Source organism: Amphibalanus amphitrite, unplaced genomic scaffold (genome assembly GCF_019059575.1).
Source record: "Amphibalanus amphitrite isolate SeventyFive unplaced genomic scaffold, NRLGWU_Aamphi_draft 000054F_arrow, whole genome shotgun sequence".
NCBI lineage: Eukaryota > Metazoa > Arthropoda > Thecostraca > Balanomorpha > Balanidae > Amphibalanus > Amphibalanus amphitrite.
This window is the reverse complement of record NW_024881550.1, coordinates 1,433,907-1,449,375: the sequence shown is the minus strand read 5'-3', so window position 1 is coordinate 1,449,375 and position 15,469 is coordinate 1,433,907. Positions and strand designations below refer to the sequence as shown.

Genomic DNA, 15,469 nt, shown 5'->3' with positions numbered 1-15,469 from the left:
GGCGGACGTGGAGCCGCGGCGCGAGTCGCGCGCGCTCCGGGAGGCGGTCCGCCAGACCGAGCTGCGTGAACTGACCCAGATGCCGCAGCAGGGCAAGGTGCTGGCTTGCGTGGCCGACCAGCCGGTGAGCTCCCATTATATGTATAATGGGAGCTTCACCCGCTTCGCCGACTGGCGCTTCGTCCACAGGGCCCGTCTCTCGCTCGTGCCCCTCAACGCCTATTCCCGCCGAGCAGGAGCCGACCGCCGGTGCCGGAGGTGTGGGTACGCGGCGGAGACCTTGCCCCATGTGACAAACCACTGTCTGCAGGCGCACGCGGAGGCGTACCAGCTGCGGCACGACGCCATCCTGGCCCGGCTGGAGCGCGCCACGCCCGTGTTTGCAGGAGATGACGTGCGGGTGAACCGTCGCGTCCCCGGCATCGACTCTGCCCTCCGCCCTGACCTGGTGGTGACCCGGGGTGATCATGTGTCCCTGGTGGACGTCACCGTGGCGTTCGAGAACCGCCCCGAGGCCCTCCGCGCTGCCGCCGCAGACAAGGAGCGCAAGTACGCGCCCCTCGTCCAGGAGCTGCGGCGGCAGGGGAAGACGGCCTCCGTGCACGCCCTCGTGTTGGGGTCCCTGGGGACGTGGGTGCGGTCCAACGAGAGGACGCTGCGTCAGCTGCGCGTGTCCCGCGTGTACGCCCGTCTAATGCGTAAACTCATGGTGAGTGATACGCTGCGGTGGTCACGCGACATTTATATTGAACATATTACCGGGACACGCCAGTATTAGGCACGTGTCGCTGTCGGGCCGACCCCAGGGCCGAGTGAATGTAGTTTGTTGTGGTTTTGTTAATTGTTATGTCTCTAGTGTCGCATGTTTGTGGCCGTCAGTGTGTTTCGTGGTCACTTGGTGTTAATTGTTATTATTTGTCACTGTCTCACTTGTGTACTGGTGTGTATGTGTGTGCCTGTGCCCTGGGTGTTCACCTAACAGCAGCAGTCGGTGCTGGTCGGCGGCCGCCGCACGGTGGCCCCCTCACCGACCTGCCCGCGTGACCTGAACTACCCTGCGCTGACCCCGCTGACCTGGACCGGACCGTCCCTGATGACCGAGACCGAGCAGCCTGCCTGTGTCTTCGTTTGGCAACCGCCAACCCGGTCGTCGTGTCTTACCGAGTCTCAGCTGACCGGCCGCTGACCCCGTGGCCGCTGAGCTGACCGCTGACCGCCGCCCGTGGCCCTCTGACCGAGGTGTCCGCTCCCTGGTGTCCGCCGCCCGGTGTCCGCCCCCCCCCGTGACCCCTGTGTCACTGTGTGTGTGTGGGTGTGAGGTGGGTGTACCGGTGTGTGCCGGTGACCCTTGGCCGTGACCGGTGGCCGTGGCCGCCCTGCCGGCGGCTGTAGGCTGCCCGTCTGGCGGCCGGCTGCCCCCCGGTGGCTGGAGCCGCCTCACCCGGTGGCTGTGGCTGCCCCCGGTGGCTGGGCCGCTCACCTGGTGGCTGTGGCTGCCCCCGGTGGCCGTGGCTGCCCCCGGTAGCTGTGGCTGCCCTCCGGTGGCCGTGGCTGCCCCCGGTGGCCGTGGCTGCCCCCGGTGGCTGGAGCCGCCTCACCTGGCGGCTGTGGCTGCCCCGTGGTGGCTGTGGCTGCCCCCGGTGGCCGTGGCTGCCCCTCGTCTGGTGGCCGCTGCCGTGGTCGCCTGCCGGTGACCTGGGGTCGCCTCCGGTGACCGCCGGGCCGCTCCTGGCGTCCGTCGGCCGCCCTGCGGCGCTCTCCGCCCGGTCACGCTGGACCGGTGACCGGGGCTCGGCGGCCGCCACCCGTGGCCGCCGTCTGCCGCTGGTGCCGCTGGTGCCGGCCCGTCGGCTGGTGCCGTCTGGTGCCGGCCCCGTCTACTGCTGGTGTCTGGCGCACTGTCAAGTGGCTGGTGGCTGCCCTCTTGGTGGCCGCCGTCAAGTGGCCGGTGATCGCTCTGCTGATGGCCGGTGGCCGCCCTCCCGGCGGCTGCCTTCAAGCGGCCGGTGCCCGTGGCCGGTGGCCACCCTCCCGGTGGCCGCTGTCAAGTGGCTGGTGGCCGCTCTGCTGATGGCCGGTGGCCGCCCTCCCGGCGGCTGCCTTCAAGCGGCCGAAGCCGGTGGCCGCCCTCTCGGTGGTCGCCATCAAGTGGCCGCTGCCTGTGGCCGGTGGCCGCCCTCCCGGCGGCTGCCTTCAAGCGGCCGAAGCCGGTGACCGCCCTCTCGGTGGCCACCTCCGTGACCGCCGCCCGGCTCGTGACCGCGGCTGTCCGTGCGCCGCGCTGCGCCCCGCCGCCCGGCGCCGACCGTTCTCCCCGAGACTGTCGGTCGGTCGGGGCTGTCGGTGCGCCGGGCCGCATCCCGTGCCGGCGCCCGCCGCTGCGGGCTGGAGACTGTTCCGGCCCGTCGGCCGGCGCTCGTTGGTGCCCGCGGCACCCGTCGCTCGGCGCTGGCTGGCGCCGTCTGGTGACCGCGTCGCGAACTAGTGCGCGTGGTGTCCTGACCGCCGCGTCGGTCTGGGCTCGTCGGTGCCCGCTGGTGCCCCGTCGGCTCGCTGCCGTCTCAGTGATGGACAGCACAGTGACGTCACCGCTCGGTGATGTGCGCGCCGCGGTGACGTGGGGTGGGGAGTGTTGGGGTGGGAGTGATGGGACGGGGTGGGACGGGAGTGTTGTGGCGGACAGTGGCCACTCACTGGCCGTGACCGCCCGTAGACGGTACGCCCCCGCCGTAGCCGCCGTAGACGGTCCGCCGTGGCCGCCCGGCCGGCCGGCACTCGCCTGTGCCTACTCTGGCTCGCTGGCGCCCGTACGCAGCTTGTGATTGGTGCGTGACTTCTCACCTCGCCGCCCTGAGCCTATGATCGGCGTCAGGCCTCCCTGGTGACCGGTGAGCGTAGTCACTGAGTACGGGTGACGTGAGAGCTGTGTGAGATGGCAGCTCTAGACAGTGTTAGTGTCTACAACAGTGACAGCCACTGCTGTGCCGCGGGGCGAGGAGTGTTGGATGGGATAGGGGCGATGGGGTGGGACGGGATTGTCGTGTGTATACATGATGTAAATGTGCTGCTATGTGCTCACTATTATGGCTGTCACCGCCCGACGCGGCGTGACCGTGGACCCCTAAGGTCCCCGGTTGGACCCCTCAGGTCCCCAGTCGGACCTTCCGGTCCCCAGTAGGACCCCTCCGGTCCCCAGTTGGACCCACCCGTCCACCCGCTGTACCGACCGTCTCACTGGACAGGGCGTGGTACCGTTGACGGGTCGGGACGACTCAGTGTGTGAATCAGTGTATGTGGGTATGTTGGATGGGGTGGGAAGGGACGGGTGGGGGTGGGGATACTGTGTATGTGTTTTAACCATGTGTCATTGCTCAATGCCATGTATTGCACACTGGATTCCAACATACTGCCCATGCTAATCGAAGCCTGTGTCGGCCCAATAATCTGTTAGTGGCTGTAGGCTGTTGGCTTAGGAGCGCGACATGCATGTTAACGCGATGTGTCTGATCGGCCATCCCGGTGCCTTTCGTGGCCATACTGAAGTTGGCCTGCACTGACCGACCCCCGCGGTCCTCCGGCGCCTAACGCCTTTGTCCGCTGCGCTAGGAGCGCCCTTTGTATGTATGTGTGTACTGTATAGTGCGTTTCGTTCGGTCGGCCTACCCTGTACCCTCCGTGACCTGCCGATGCTGGCTGGCCCCATGTATTTTATTCGTGGCCCAATAGTGCCCACTACCGTTGTCCGTGGCCCACGCTGCCACCGACCTGCCATTCTGTAAATATGTGTACCTACGGTGACCTCACTGATGGACCTGTTTGGTCCCCAGGCGCCTCCCGCCTCTTTATCATTCGCTGATGTGTGCGCTGATGTGCTACCCGTCTCGGTCGGCCCGCACTCCGTGCTCGTCTGGCACCCCTCTACCCTCCCTGCTCCGAGGCGGTGGTGTGGGGTCGGCGCCCTCCGGTGGGTCTCGGCCGGTGTGGGTCGGGGGGACCCCTGTACCCCCCTCGCTTGGTGCCGTATAGTAGAGTGGTGCCACGGGTTGCCATGGTGATGGCGTGGTGCAGCTCACCACACGATGGTGAGGCACGGCTGAGGCTGCTTAGCTGGTAGAGCTAATGCTGGTGAGCGCTGACCTGGTGATGGTCTGAGTCGCTACGGCGACGGGCACGGTGGGCCCTGGTGGCCGCCCCGACCGACGAGTCGGACCTGACTGGTGCCGGAGTGCACAGCAGGTGCCCTGCTTTGGTGATGGAGGCTGGTGCCTATATATGTAGACTACACGGCTAACCCTCCCGACCCGCCCTCCCCCCCCCCCTGGCCCGCCCCGCCGCCCCGCCCGGGTCCCTCCCCCGCTGCCGCCTCCCTCCCCTCCCCCGCCTTCCTCGCCAGCTTGCCCGGGGTGTGTGGCCGACCGCCTTGGTGACCCTCCGGGGTCTGTTGCTATCACCTCGTAATCCCATATGTGCATGGACTGTACACGGACGTGGCATGACTGTTGCCACCCGTATCGAATTGTCTGTACCTTCACCAAATGCCTGTTATCACCATGTACTTTTCTGAATAAAAAATCTGTTCTTATCAGCTTAATATCTGATACGTCCCCTACATGGGGACCAGAATATTAAACTGATTTTTGGACTTTGGCGGGGTTTTTGGAGCTTGCTCCAGCCCTGCCGCGGGTTGGCCTGGCATTGCACTACAGCCAGGATCGGCCCACTTTTGTTATCATGCGTTGTGATATGTAGTGAAATAAAAGGATAAAGATACTTTTAAGATATCTGACAATAAAAATTGACAAAACATGAAAAAACGCCTCTTTTTGATCACGGTCATAGACAAACGCTCATACTAAATGGAAGAAAAATGCGGGTATCGGCAAATTGTACCTGTGACCCCTCAATGTCCCTGAGGTCATCTCAGGTCATGAATAAAAATGACCCAATCAATATCATTATGATTATAGACGTTTTTTTTTTCTCGAATTCCGCTACTACGTGCCGCCCCCGACCCGAGCCACGATAACCGCTACAATAGGCGAATTAATTCACGCATTTATTTTGTTCCCAGACAATCGACATCTTTCAAGTACACGGTGCATCGGCGTCCTAAAATGTGACTGGCAAGGCCGCTCTATCTGGTGAAACTCAGTAAAGACGGTGCATCATCATCTAACTGAGGTACCTGTAAAGCTGACATCTTTATCACTATTCATTCGGTATCTGTGATGGACAGTGGGGATGCGTGTGGGAAGTTGTGGGTGACGACAGCTTTGCCTTACGTAAAGCATCATATGTTTTTAAAACTTTTCTCTTTGCATTAGTTTTGCTACAGTGTGAGGCGTGCAATCGTAGGTATATCGAAATGAAAAAAGTAACTGGCAAAATAGCAGTATCTATCGACATTCCCAAGATCTGTGCTTTGGTAAGGTCCTGACAAATGCTTTATTTATTCATATTAGCCGTTTTCACGACGGCCATCTGGTACACATTTGATGCACAGGTGGTACAGATAAAGTGCAGAATTGGTCAAATCAGGTTCGGTGTGTCCTCTTAGCAGCTATCAGCTAGCACTACTAGCTTATATGCACTAATTTCTTATATGCCTGCTTTGTCATATTTTCAGAGAGCATCATCGATTAAAACACTGTAATAAATTCATAAAATGAAGCTATTTGCTGTAAAAGAAAGTACGTGCAGATTTGATCACATCAGGTGCATTCGCCGGATAGACCGTCGTGAAAATGCCCATTAACTACTATTAAGATACATTTTTGTCGATACGTGCCTTATTCGTTACGTACATGATTAATCAGTACTTTTGCTGACGTACATGTGCAATACGTACTTTTGCGATGCATGCTTTTGTCTGCATGCAGCTAGGGGGGGGGGGGGGGTAGAGCGCTGCCATACGTCGTGGTGTTCGACTGTGCTGCCATCTGATGTCGCACGACTGATAACTGTCGGCGCGGCGCCGCCGTCTCCATTTGCGTGTGTACAAACGCACGGTCGAGAGCCACTAATTCGAAATTATTTCGAGTTTGGCGATCTTTTGTGCTTACAGATACTTACCATGGTGAGGATAAACTGAAACTGCGTATACTTTGAATGTAACATAATGGACCACTCTTATCACTCGCCGTGGCCACTAGCGCTCACGCTATAGCTCTGCATCGTTACTAGTACTAATAGTTATCCCTTAACTGCATAAGTATCTTAAAGTGTTGTGCTTAAGTATCGCTTCTCGGCCTTTTGGCTAAGATCAAAGTGTAGTATCTGTGGGGCATTCCCCCGGTATTTGCACATGATCGCGGCTCATTGGTCGGGATAGACATGCTTTTGGTTGGCTACCTTTCTTTTACAAAGCACGCCGCTAAAACATGCTCTATACGCTAAAAAATCTGTTCTTATCAGCTTAATATCTGATACGTCCCCTACATGGGGACCAGAATATTAAACTGATTTTTGGACTTTGGCGGGGTTTTTGGAGCTTGCTCCAGCCCTGCCGCGGGTTGGCCTGGCATTGCACTACAGCCAGGATCGGCCCACTTTTGTTATCATGCGTTGTGATATGTAGTGAAATAAAAGGATAAAGATACTTTTAAGATATCTGACAATAAAAATTGACAAAACATGAAAAAACGCCTCTTTTTGATCACGGTCATAGACAAACGCTCATACTAAATGGAAGAAAAATGCGGGTATCGGCAAATTGTACCTGTGACCCCTCAATGTCCCTGAGGTCATCTCAGGTCATGAATAAAAATGACCCAATCAATATCATTATGATTATAGACGTTTTTTTTTCTCGAATTCCGCTACTACGTGCCGCCCCCGACCCGAGCCACGATAACCGCTACAATAGGCGAATTAATTCACGCATTTATTTTGTTCCCAGACAATCGACATCTTTCAAGTACACGGTGCATCGGCGTCCTAAAATGTGACTGGCAAGGCCGCTCTATCTGGTGAAACTCAGTAAAGACGGTGCATCATCATCTAACTGAGGTACCTGTAAAGCTGACATCTTTATCACTATTCATTCGGTATCTGTGATGGACAGTGGGGATGCGTGTGGGAAGTTGTGGGTGACGACAGCTTTGCCTTACGTAAAGCATCATATGTTTTTAAAACTTTTCTCTTTGCATTAGTTTTGCTACAGTGTGAGGCGTGCAATCGTAGGTATATCGAAATGAAAAAAGTAACTGGCAAAATAGCAGTATCTATCGACATTCCCAAGATCTGTGCTTTGGTAAGGTCCTGACAAATGCTTTATTTATTCATATTAGCCGTTTTCACGACGGCCATCTGGTACACATTTGATGCACAGGTGGTACAGATAAAGTGCAGAATTGGTCAAATCAGGTTCGGTGTGTCCTCTTAGCAGCTATCAGCTAGCACTACTAGCTTATATGCACTAATTTCTTATATGCCTGCTTTGTCATATTTTCAGAGAGCATCATCGATTAAAACACTGTAATAAATTCATAAAATGAAGCTATTTGCTGTAAAAGAAAGTACGTGCAGATTTGATCACATCAGGTGCATTCGCCGGATAGACCGTCGTGAAAATGCCCATTAACTACTATTAAGATACATTTTTGTCGATACGTGCCTTATTCGTTACGTACATGATTAATCAGTACTTTTGCTGACGTACATGTGCAATACGTACTTTTGCGATGCATGCTTTTGTCTGCATGCAGCTAGGGGGGGGGGGGGGTAGAGCGCTGCCATACGTCGTGGTGTTCGACTGTGCTGCCATCTGATGTCGCACGACTGATAACTGTCGGCGCGGCGCCGCCGTCTCCATTTGCGTGTGTACAAACGCACGGTCGAGAGCCACTAATTCGAAATTATTTCGAGTTTGGCGATCTTTTGTGCTTACAGATACTTACCATGGTGAGGATAAACTGAAACTGCGTATACTTTGAATGTAACATAATGGACCACTCTTATCACTCGCCGTGGCCACTAGCGCTCACGCTATAGCTCTGCATCGTTACTAGTACTAATAGTTATCCCTTAACTGCATAAGTATCTTAAAGTGTTGTGCTTAAGTATCGCTTCTCGGCCTTTTGGCTAAGATCAAAGTGTAGTATCTGTGGGGCATTCCCCCGGTATTTGCACATGATCGCGGCTCATTGGTCGGGATAGACATGCTTTTGGTTGGCTACCTTTCTTTTACAAAGCACGCCGCTAAAACATGCTCTATACGCTAAAAAATCTGTTCTTATCAGCTTAATATCTGATACGTCCCCTACATGGGGACCAGAATATTAAACTGATTTTTGGACTTTGGCGGGGTTTTTGGAGCTTGCTCCAGCCCTGCCGCGGGTTGGCCTGGCATTGCACTACAGCCAGGATCGGCCCACTTTTGTTATCATGCGTTGTGATATGTAGTGAAATAAAAGGATAAAGATACTTTTAAGATATCTGACAATAAAAATTGACAAAACATGAAAAAACGCCTCTTTTTGATCACGGTCATAGACAAACGCTCATACTAAATGGAAGAAAAATGCGGGTATCGGCAAATTGTACCTGTGACCCCTCAATGTCCCTGAGGTCATCTCAGGTCATGAATAAAAATGACCCAATCAATATCATTATGATTATAGACGTTTTTTTTTCTCGAATTCCGCTACTACGTGCCGCCCCCGACCCGAGCCACGATAACCGCTACAATAGGCGAATTAATTCACGCATTTATTTTGTTCCCAGACAATCGACATCTTTCAAGTACACGGTGCATCGGCGTCCTAAAATGTGACTGGCAAGGCCGCTCTATCTGGTGAAACTCAGTAAAGACGGTGCATCATCATCTAACTGAGGTACCTGTAAAGCTGACATCTTTATCACTATTCATTCGGTATCTGTGATGGACAGTGGGGATGCGTGTGGGAAGTTGTGGGTGACGACAGCTTTGCCTTACGTAAAGCATCATATGTTTTTAAAACTTTTCTCTTTGCATTAGTTTTGCTACAGTGTGAGGCGTGCAATCGTAGGTATATCGAAATGAAAAAAGTAACTGGCAAAATAGCAGTATCTATCGACATTCCCAAGATCTGTGCTTTGGTAAGGTCCTGACAAATGCTTTATTTATTCATATTAGCCGTTTTCACGACGGCCATCTGGTACACATTTGATGCACAGGTGGTACAGATAAAGTGCAGAATTGGTCAAATCAGGTTCGGTGTGTCCTCTTAGCAGCTATCAGCTAGCACTACTAGCTTATATGCACTAATTTCTTATATGCCTGCTTTGTCATATTTTCAGAGAGCATCATCGATTAAAACACTGTAATAAATTCATAAAATGAAGCTATTTGCTGTAAAAGAAAGTACGTGCAGATTTGATCACATCAGGTGCATTCGCCGGATAGACCGTCGTGAAAATGCCCATTAACTACTATTAAGATACATTTTTGTCGATACGTGCCTTATTCGTTACGTACATGATTAATCAGTACTTTTGCTGACGTACATGTGCAATACGTACTTTTGCGATGCATGCTTTTGTCTGCATGCAGCTAGGGGGGGGGTAGAGCTAGGGGGGGGGGGGGGTAGAGCGCTGCCATACGTCGTGGTGTTCGACTGTGCTGCCATCTGATGTCGCACCACTGATAACTGTCGGCGCGGCGCCGCCGTCTCCATTTGCGTGTGTACAAACGCACGGTCGAGAGCCACTAATTCGAAATTATTTCGAGTTTGGCGATCTTTTGTGCTTACAGATACTTACCATGGTGAGGATAAACTGAAACTGCGTATACTTTGAATGTAACATAATGGACCACTCTTATCACTCGCCGTGGCCACTAGCGCTCACGCTATAGCTCTGCATCGTTACTAGTACTAATAGTTATCCCTTAACTGCATAAGTATCTTAAAGTGTTGTGCTTAAGTATCGCTTCTCGGCCTTTTGGCTAAGATCAAAGTGTAGTATCTGTGGGGCATTCCCCCGGTATTTGCACATGATCGCGGCTCACTGGTCGGGATAGACATGCTTTTGGTTGGCTACCTTTCTTTTACAAAGCACGCCGCTAAAACATGATCTATTACGCTAAAAATCTGTTCTTATCAGCTTAATATCTGATACGTCCCCTACATGGGGACCAGAATATTAAACTGATTTTTGGACTTTGGCGGGGTTTTTGGAGCTTGCTCCAGCCCTGCCGCGGGTTGGCCTGGCATTGCACTACAGCCAGGATCGGCCCACTTTTGTTATCATGCGTTGTGATATGTAGTGAAATAAAAGGATAAAGATACTTTTAAGATATCTGACAATAAAAATTGACAAAACATGAAAAAACGCCTCTTTTTGATCACGGTCATAGACAAACGCTCATACTAAATGGAAGAAAAATGCGGGTATCGGCAAATTGTACCTGTGACCCCTCAATGTCCCTGAGGTCATCTCAGGTCATGAATAAAAATGACCCAATCAATATCATTATGATTATAGACGTTTTTTTTTTCTCGAATTCCGCTACTACGTGCCGCCCCCGACCCGAGCCACGATAACCGCTACAATAGGCGAATTAATTCACGCATTTATTTTGTTCCCAGACAATCGACATCTTTCAAGTACACGGTGCATCGGCGTCCTAAAATGTGACTGGCAAGGCCGCTCTATCTGGTGAAACTCAGTAAAGACGGTGCATCATCATCTAACTGAGGTACCTGTAAAGCTGACATCTTTATCACTATTCATTCGGTATCTGTGATGGACAGTGGGGATGCGTGTGGGAAGTTGTGGGTGACGACAGCTTTGCCTTACGTAAAGCATCATATGTTTTTAAAACTTTTCTCTTTGCATTAGTTTTGCTACAGTGTGAGGCGTGCAATCGTAGGTATATCGAAATGAAAAAAGTAACTGGCAAAATAGCAGTATCTATCGACATTCCCAAGATCTGTGCTTTGGTAAGGTCCTGACAAATGCTTTATTTATTCATATTAGCCGTTTTCACGACGGCCATCTGGTACACATTTGATGCACAGGTGGTACAGATAAAGTGCAGAATTGGTCAAATCAGGTTCGGTGTGTCCTCTTAGCAGCTATCAGCTAGCACTACTAGCTTATATGCACTAATTTCTTATATGCCTGCTTTGTCATATTTTCAGAGAGCATCATCGATTAAAACACTGTAATAAATTCATAAAATGAAGCTATTTGCTGTAAAAGAAAGTACGTGCAGATTTGATCACATCAGGTGCATTCGCCGGATAGACCGTCGTGAAAATGCCCATTAACTACTATTAAGATACATTTTTGTCGATACGTGCCTTATTCGTTACGTACATGATTAATCAGTACTTTTGCTGACGTACATGTGCAATACGTACTTTTGCGATGCATGCTTTTGTCTGCATGCAGCTAGGGGGGGGGGGGTAGAGCGCTGCCATACGTCGTGGTGTTCGACTGTGCTGCCATCTGATGTCGCACGACTGATAACTGTCGGCGCGGCGCCGCCGTCTCCATTTGCGTGTGTACAAACGCACGGTCGAGAGCCACTAATTCGAAATTATTTCGAGTTTGGCGATCTTTTGTGCTTACAGATACTTACCATGGTGAGGATAAACTGAAACTGCGTATACTTTGAATGTAACATAATGGACCACTCTTATCACTCGCCGTGGCCACTAGCGCTCACGCTATAGCTCTGCATCGTTACTAGTACTAATAGTTATCCCTTAACTGCATAAGTATCTTAAAGTGTTGTGCTTAAGTATCGCTTCTCGGCCTTTTGGCTAAGATCAAAGTGTAGTATCTGTGGGTTGTTTAACCTATTTTAACTCGCGCGAGGCGCTTTTTGACTTTGATCTTGGCCAAAGGGTCGGGAATTGTATTCCCCTGTATTCCCTGTGACCTTGAGCAGTGCCGTGTTGCTGTGCCCGTCCGCATGGTGTCGCCACCGTCGCCGCCTGCCGAGGAGGGGGCGCCGCTGCTGCTCTACACCAGGTGAGACCGCGCGGCGACTGCCTCCCCCCCCCCGCCCCCCTAGCTTCCGGGCAACGGCCTTCAGCCGTTGACCCGCTTTCAAAGGTTTCGCGCCAAAACCCAGACCGTTGGGATTTGGCGCCAAACCTTTGAATTTGAACTCCCTTCCCGCCCTTTCCCACCTAACGCCGGCCTGTTGATGAACGTTTCTTGTTTTTGCTAAATCTCTTTTGATCCCATTTGCGTCAATTCTACCCCTTTTCGGCCTGTTAAACGTCTAAATAACCCGTATTCCGTGCACCGTACCCATACCGTCTCTCCGCTCCGGCCTCGCCGCGTGGTTTCCCGGTGCCCGAGCCGGCGCCCCCGACTCACTGGCTTGTGTTTGCTGTGTTGTGGTGTGAGTTGGTGTAGTGTATTGTATTGCCTCGCTGTGCTATTGTGTCTCATACCATGTCTGCGCCACCGTCCCGTGCTCCCACCGTGTCCCCTCCCCGGGCGGCGGACACCCAGCCCCGGATTGATGGTGACCGGCTGGTACTGCCCTTTCCCCTCCCCGGGCTGCTCCTGTGCCCGGTGGAGGGATGTGGGTTTAGGTATGCCAATTGTGTCCCTTCCACCATGAGGCACAGCCTCAAACGTCACATCAAGCGCTGCCACGTTGACCTTTCCGTGGCCCAGTGGGTGTGCGGCGGCTGTGGTGCCCGGCTGCCGTACCACTTTTCGCGGCACGGCTGCTTCGCCCAGCCGGCCGCTGCGGGCCCGGTGGCCATGCCCCACCGCTGTTGGTGCGGCCGGAGCTTCACCACCCGCCGCGGCCTCACTAACCATGCCCGCCTGTGCCGCCGCTCCCCCGTCCACGTGGACACGCCGTCCCTCCCGCTGACCGCTGGGACTGACCGACCGGTGGCAGGTGACGACGGCCTCTCCCTGCCCCCGCTCACCCCTCCCGAGGCCCCCGTCCGCGGCTCGGCCTCTGACCCCGGCCCCGGCTCGCCCCGCTCGAGTGTGTCGAGCCCGCTGGCTGACCGGCGCGGCTCCGGTGGCCGGCCGGCCGCCGATGACGTCACCGACGGTGATGGAGGCTCCCCCGCGCCGTCTGACGTCTCTGACAGTGACGTCACCGTGGTGTCCCACTCGCCGTCTGTTGACCATGGCCCCGTGACGCCCCGTCCCGGCCCCGTGACGCCCCGTGCTGACCCCAGTGACCCGTGTGGTGACACCCCCGTTCCCACCGTAACGGTCGTACTGTCGCCCCGGTCCACTGAGTCCCAGTCACCCGTCCCGTCGCCGGGTGTCATGTCTGACGACACGTCCGTCACGACATACGTGTCGTCCTCTGGTGTGACGTCCACCGCGTCCTCTGACTCTTCCGAGGCGTCCACCCCGCTCGGCACCCCGTGTGCCCCGACGCCCCGCGCCCGCCGGTCCCTGGCATCCCTGCGGACCAGCCCTGCCCGGCCCGACCCTCCCGGTGACCCCGTGTCGCCCCCCGCCGACCGGGACCGTCCCAGCCCCCTCCAGCGACTCGCCCGGCGATTCATGGCGGCGATCGGCCGTGGCGGCCGGCGGCCGGCGGCCCCGGCCCGGCGGGACCCCTCCCCGCCCCCTCCCGACCCGCTCCTCCCCGCCATGCCGCCCTCCCTGGAGGCTTGTCGGCGGTCGGAGAGTGGGAGTGAGCTGGATATCACCCTGGAGACCCCGCCGCGGGCCCCCTCCCCCTCTGACTGGACGCTGCTGGAGGACCTGGCCGTCTCCTCTGACTCCGAGGCGGCAGTGACGGAGGACAGCCTGCCGCTGTCGCTGCGGCTGGCCGGCACCGACTCCCCTCCCCTCCCGGTGGCCGCTGACGCTCCGTCCCCCGACAGAGCCCCGACGCCGCCGCTGGATCCGGCTCCGTCCTCCCCACTCTCCCCAGCTGACTCCCCGCCGCCCGACAGAGCCGAGACACCGCCGCCGGACGCTGCTCCGCGCTCTGTCCCTGCTCCGGCCTCTGCCTCGTCAGCTGACGGCTCGCCGCTGACCGCCGCCGGCCGGCCTCCCCCCGCCCCCTCCCCTCCGACTGACTCGGGTAGCGGTGGGGGTGATGAGCGGAGGGGAAGGAAGCGACGCCGGCGCCGCCGTGACCGGCCGACCGTCCCTGGTGGCCCGGCCCGCCCGTCACCCGGTCATGACCCTACCCCTGACAGTGACCTGTCCCTGAGCAGGGCCGGCAGAGATGCGTCCCCTGATGACCCTGCCCGCCCGCTGCCCACCATGGTGTTTTACCGTTCTAGGCCCAATCTTATAAACGCCGTGAAATGGATATGGCAGCACTCTAAGGCTGGATATATAGTACGCAATCTTATAAAGCTCTGTGAAATCGAAAACACGGCACGCTCTTTACGGTTTTGGTAACCGCCAGTTTTGGATGTGCCGTAGAATGATTTCAGCCGTGAGCAGCTGTGCACATCTCAAAACACAAACAATAATCAGCTGATTGCGGCATCGTCGGCACCTATTTCACGCCAGAATTTGTGGCGTACTTTGACGAGCTTCTCAGACAGTTTAATTCAATTAAGATAAATTCGATGTTTTTATGATATAAGTATGCAATATTTTACGTTATGATATTTTTAAGATTAAAACATCCTCCACATATTAACTCAGGTTCATTATAATGATGCTTATTATACAGACAACGATCAATTTCAAAATACGTATTTTCAGGAACTAAATGCACACTAAAACACATAAAAACGAGTGTTCATCGTTATATGGATTTATTTTTCAAATTAAAAGGGGATTTTTAAGAGGATTTTAGCACCAGTAACCATCATAGATTTTAGGCAGCCACTGCATTATAGAATCGGTATGGGTCTTTAGCCTATTCTCACGTCTCACGTATGACACAAATAACGGGCACTTCATGGCTTCTGATTAGATATTTAAATTAATGATGATATACCTTAGTTTGTCAAAAAATTGTTAATTCCTACTCACTGCTCGAATCTCCTCACTTTCTGTCTGGCACAGTTACGGATCAATGTGTTGTTTCTTCTCTTCCTGCATCTCGATCTGACTTCTGAGCCGAGTATTTTTCTTGATATGCTTTGATATGTAGACTGGGTTCTTCAATCTTTTGAGAATTGCTTTTTAGCCTTAGGTTAGGTAACAGGTACCTATGCTCGAATAAGAAGGAAAATAATAAGCAGTAACTTGACCTAATTCAGTTCATGTACGTAGTCTTCGAATTTTAGTAGTTTATCTTCAAGAAGGAAAATGTCAAGAGCTTATGACAAGAAGGAAAATAAGCTATATCTTGAATTGATCCAGTTAATGTACGTATCCTGATGTTCAAATTGTAGGAGGTTCATTGTCAACGGCATTACTTAAATTACTGAAACAGTAGCCGAGCTATAATTAAATGACTATTTAAATAATTCTTTAACAAATTTATTGCAATGCCTTAACAGCAAATAAATGCAAATGATAAGTAGAAGAAACACTTTATTCACTCGAATTTCTGAGCGCGAGAATGCCCTCGCTG

At 53.7% G+C, this 15,469-nt stretch overlaps 8 pseudogenes; all 8 read left to right on the top strand.

Moving 5' to 3' along the window:
* Positions 1–4,552: 4,552 nt before the first annotated feature.
* On the top strand, positions 4,553–4,726 carry LOC122378062 (annotated as a pseudogene).
* A 1,510-nt stretch (positions 4,727–6,236) lies between these two features.
* Positions 6,237–6,356, top strand: LOC122378094 (annotated as a pseudogene).
* A 20-nt stretch (positions 6,357–6,376) lies between these two features.
* On the top strand, positions 6,377–6,554 carry LOC122378074 (annotated as a pseudogene).
* Positions 6,555–8,062: 1,508 nt separating this feature from the next.
* LOC122378093 lies at positions 8,063–8,182 on the top strand (annotated as a pseudogene).
* A 20-nt stretch (positions 8,183–8,202) lies between these two features.
* Positions 8,203–8,380, top strand: LOC122378073 (annotated as a pseudogene).
* A 1,525-nt stretch (positions 8,381–9,905) lies between these two features.
* Positions 9,906–10,025, top strand: LOC122378100 (annotated as a pseudogene).
* Positions 10,026–10,052: 27 nt separating this feature from the next.
* Positions 10,053–10,223, top strand: LOC122378066 (annotated as a pseudogene).
* Positions 10,224–11,730: 1,507 nt separating this feature from the next.
* Positions 11,731–11,874, top strand: LOC122378082 (annotated as a pseudogene).
* The last annotated feature ends 3,595 nt before the right edge of the window (positions 11,875–15,469 follow it).